Source organism: Sus scrofa, unplaced genomic scaffold (assembly GCF_000003025.6).
Source record: "Sus scrofa isolate TJ Tabasco breed Duroc unplaced genomic scaffold, Sscrofa11.1 Contig2094, whole genome shotgun sequence".
Lineage (NCBI taxonomy): Eukaryota > Metazoa > Chordata > Mammalia > Artiodactyla > Suidae > Sus > Sus scrofa.
The window spans coordinates 134,013-139,130 of NW_018085018.1; positions in this window are offsets into that span (position 1 = coordinate 134,013).

A 5,118-nucleotide genomic window follows, 5' to 3' on the forward strand; every position below is an offset into this window, starting at 1 on the left:
GCTAGGCTGGAGCCATGAGAATCCAGTGGTGCCATTTTCTGAAATGGTAACTATAGGAGGAAGTGTGTTATATGTGAGTTCCCTGGTTGCAGGCAACAAACTGACAAGTAAGCACTAATGGATATGCTGGAAGGATATTGGGGAGCTCATCAAACTGAAAGAACAACCAGGCTGCAGAAAGGACAAGAACCAGTCCAAGGATGTCTATGGCAGGAATGTGTAGACTGCCTTCTCCTCCAGGCAGCTGTCATTGGAAGGCTCCGTGTCAGCCACCTCCTGCCACAGTGTCCTTTCCAGATCCAGAAAAAGAGTCCGACTGTCCCATTTGGGGGGGAAGCATGTTAGTATCAACAGTGACAAGAAGACCAGTGGTGAAGTGGTAGTAAGGAGGGTAGATTACTAAAAAGCACAAGGAGTTCCCGTCGTGGTTCAGTGGTTAACGAACACGACTAGTATCCATGAGGATGCGGGTTCAATCCCTGGCCTTGCTCAGAGGGTTAAGGATCCAGCATTGCCATGAGCTATGGTGTAAACTGGCAGCTGCAGCTCCGATTTGACCCCTAGCCTGGGAACCTCCATATGCCACAAGTATGGCCCTAAAAAAGATCCAAAAAAAAAAAAAAAAAGCACAAGGAAGCTTTGGGGTGACAGAAATGTTCCTAATTTTGATTGTGGTAACAGTTTAGTGTATATACATGTATCCAGCTTGATCAGGAGTTCTCCTGTGGTGCAGCGAGTTAAGGATCCAGTGTCATCACTGCACTGGCTCAGGTTGTGCACTGTGGCACGGGTTTGATCCCTGGCCATGGGCGTGACCAAAAAAACCTGATCAAATTGTACCCTTTAAGTGCAGTTTATTGGGTGCCCCATATAAACACTGATACAAAGAGCTTGAGAACTTGCAGGACTTTTCAGTAGATGTGTCCCTGAGGAAACTGGAAATGCACATTTGTATTTAAGAGTCATCTTTCTAATATCTAATCCTGTTACCCTTCTGTTTAAAAACCTCCAAAGGCTCTCTACTGCTCTAATGGAGAGGAGGTTGCATGGCCCCTTATAAAAGTCCTGCTGTCTGTATGTGTTTTGTTTTGTTTTGTCTTTTGTGGAGGTTCCCAGGCTAGGGGTCGAATTGGAGCTGTAGCTGCTGGCCTACACCACAGCCACAGCAATGAGGGATCCGAGCTGCGTCTGTGACCTACACCAAAGCTCACAGCAATGCAGGATCCTTAACCCACTGAGCAAGGCCAGGGATCGAACCCACAACCTCATTGGTCCTAGTCAGATTCATTTCTGCTGCGCCACGATGGGAACTCCAGCTGTCTGTATGTTAATACCTCTCCTAGAAGACATTCAGCTGCCTTGGCACTCAGTCACCCCTGGGAGTGATGCTCCAGAGCTCATGGAAGGGGCGTGGTTGTAGGAAGCAGGCACCCAGCGGTCCAAGGTCCTCCAGGACCTGCAGAGATGCCCCTCCAGGCAAAACCCAGTTAGAGCCTTGTCTCTATGGGGCTCTCCTTGACCATAATCTCCTAGAAAACTGATCTTTGGAGAGTGTGTGCCAGAGAGAACTTCTGGAGACTTCTGGTCTGGTGGTGGAGAGATAAGCACTCAAGGTAACTGCAGTAAAAGAGGCATAAAGGAAGTGGAAATTTTTGCTAAATTGTGAGACGGACCCCTCATTTGCATATGGTCCTACTGAAGGCTCCCAGAAAATAGAGGAAAGGGCTGGTATGCTGGGTGTTAGTAATAATTTTGCTTATAGTCCCAGCTAGGAACCAAATTGTTTACCCCTGTCTACAAAATGATAAAGTTGTGGCTGGTCCAATAGTAGCCAGCTAAAAGAACTTGTTAAAGTTAGTGTCACTAAAGTTTGTGTACAATCCCCAGGGCTCAATTTTTTTTTTTTTCTCCAGGGCCGCACCTGAGGCACATGGAAGTTCCCAGGATAGGGGTCAGCCTACACCACAGCCACAGCCACAGCCACAGCCACATGGGATCTGAGCCACGTCTTCAGCCTATACCACAGCTCATAGTAACGCTGGATCCTTAACCACTAGTGAGGCCAGGGATGGAACTGGCATCCTCACAGATATTAGTCGTTACCACTGAGCCACGACGGGGACTCCCCCCACCGCTAAATTTGATTCGCGCAAAAAAAAATGTTACCCAGGGGAAAGGCTAGAGCTTAGACGACTGCCATTCTGGCAGCAGCACAAGAAAGGGCTGAAAGCCAATAAAATTAGACAGAGATGAGTATCTCTTATTCCCTGCCCTGAGGCCCTTGGGGTCTATAGACAGAAGAATGGCTACTCCGGTTTCTGAAATTTAGCATGTAATCCTTGGAGAACACTGGTGGCTCCTACCAACTATCTGAATGCATCTCTGATGTAAGAACACCACCTAGTCCTCGGCCTTCCAGCAAGCTGAAGCACAATATGGATGCACTAGGTAAGATATCCAGAGAATACTAGAAACAGGACACATCCAGGATACATAAGATGCCCTAAAGAGCATAGTACACCCTGCTGACACTATCGCTTATTTTATGCTAAATGGAGCACTGAGCATGTGCATATTGGATCCTATTTTTCTGCATGTTTACACTTTCGAAATGAATGGCTTGTGCTTACAGGGATAAAGTCATGTACCAGCAAACTTTTTTTTTTTTTTTTTTTTTGTCCAGGACCATGGCATATTGGAAGGTGCCAAGCCAGGGATTAAACCCACACCACAGCAGCCACCCAAGCTGCTGCAGTGTCAATGCCAGATCATTAACCCGCTACGCCACAAGAGGACTCTGCCAGCAGACCTTCTAAGATTACATTTTAAACAGAAAAAGAAAAAAAGAAAAAAAAAAAAAAAGATGCCTGTGAAAGACTATTTGCTGTAAAAGAAACACAGCAAATCTGCAGTCAGTAGGCCCCAATGGCCTCTGAGTGTCTGTGGTTCTAACAGCCTCAAACATAATGGAATATGCTGTGGGGGAGACCAACCCAGATACAACGAAAAAAATCTCAACTTTTCCTGGAATTCATGGTTAGCTTGTCCATAAATGCCAACAGTTGTTCACTTCTGCAATTTAACCCTTAGGAATTGAATTTCCTTTTCTCTTGGATATTCTTCTATCTGAGGACCAGCCAGACTTTTTTGTTAACTTACATACATCTTGCCTGTGTGTTACTCTCTTTGCCTTTCTTGGTTGGATTGGTAGTTTTCCCACACGTGGGCTTTCTTCTTCCTCTCTGATAACTGCTGTGCCTTTAAAAATATATTTAGGAGTTCCGTCGTGGCGCAGTGGTTAACGAATCCGACTAGGAACCATGAGGTTGCCGGTTCGGTCCCTGCCCTTGCTCAGTGGGTTAACAATCCGGCGTTGCCGTGAGCTGTGGTGTAGGTTGCAGACACGGCTCGGATCCCGCGTTGCTGTGGCCCTGGCGTAGGCCGGTGGCTACAGCTCCAATTGAACCCCTAGCCTGGGAACCTCCATATGCCGCAAGAGCGGCCCAAGAAATAGCAAAAAAAAAAAAAAAGACAAAAAAAATATATTTAAGTTAGTGAATGTAATCAACTTATTCTCTTTTTTCCTCTTTTTTTTTTTTTTTTAATTTGCTTTTTAGGGCCTCAACAGTGGCATATGGAGATTCTCAGGGAGGGGTCGAATTGGAGCTACAGCCGCTGCCAGCCTACACCACAGCCACAGCAACACCGGATCCTTAACCCACTAAGCAAGGCCAGGGATCAAACCTGCATCCTCACAGATCCTAATCAGATTTGTTAACTGCTGAGCCACAAAGGGAACTCATCTCTGTTTTTTTATCCAACCAAATAACGTCTTTAGGAATGAAAGCAGCTAACGTTGCTTATTTATTTGTTATTTTATTCAGTCTTTGCTTTTTTTTATTCTGAGACTCTTTCAGTCTTTGTTTCCCAAATGAACATGAACAATACTTGTCTCTGTAGATCTATATAGATATCGATTTCCAAACCTAGAGGACTCCTCCCAGGAATAAGAAGGGTCACTGGGTGGAAGACAGAATAACCACGCGAGTCAATGTGTCAGGGACGCTCCTAATGTTTCAGAGGCATTGTCATTCCATCCCCACAGTAACTCTGAGAGGCAAGTGCTGCCCCAGACCAGAGAAATGAAACAGAACTGCCCAAGAGCACACAGCAGAGCAGATTCCACAGCCCGTGTTTATACTGTTACATCCTTGCTCATTGAGTTCCTCTTTAACGTGGGAACATTTCCTGCCGCAAAGAAGTGAGTCAAGAGATGACTCAAGTAGGGCATTAATGGTTAAATTGAGGCGCTTCCCACATCCTAGACCCGCACTGTGAAACGGACTCCACAGGCATGATCATTGAAATCCCCCATTTCAGGGACGAGGGAACAGATTTTAGGTAATTTGCCCAAAGTCACACAGCTAAGAAGCAGAACAGCTGGGACTGTTTGAGTCCAAAGTCCACGCCGCTCTCAACCTCTACACACACCAGGTGTACGCTACACCACACTACACTCGGACAAGGCAGATCCGAATGGGGCGACGTCCGTTCCTCTCCCTAACTTGCCTCCCTGCTCCCCGTCGCAGGATATGCCACATAAGTGAGCTTATGTTCTAGGCTTCTGGACACAGATCTGTTTCCGTCAATGATATGCAAACGCAAGTAAATGTAACTTTCCACATTTGCTGAAAATTCAAATAAACGTCGATGGCGGCGAAAGCGGACGGAGCCCCTCAGCCTGGGTTCATTCAGAGCCCGCGCTCTCCCAGCCTCGAGGCAGGCGGGGGAGGAAGCGGCTCCAGTAAAGTGACAATCGGAGAAGGAAAAGCAGCCTTTCCTCCCGGGGGAGCAGAGGCGGCCCGGCGGGCAGAGGGAACCTGCAGAGGGCGGTTTCTCTCCTCTTTTCCTGTCCCACCCAGTCGGCCAGCCCCCCCACCCCCACTCCCGACCGGCCTCGGCCGCTAACTCCGCGCGTCTCTCCGCCGCTCCCTCACTTCGGTGTCCCCGGCAGGTCCCTGCGACCCCTGCCGTAGCCGCCCCCGTCGAGTTGGGAAGGACGCGCGGAGCGGCGCCCGGCCCTTCGGCGGCAGCCCGTCCGACTGGTAAGGTGAGCAC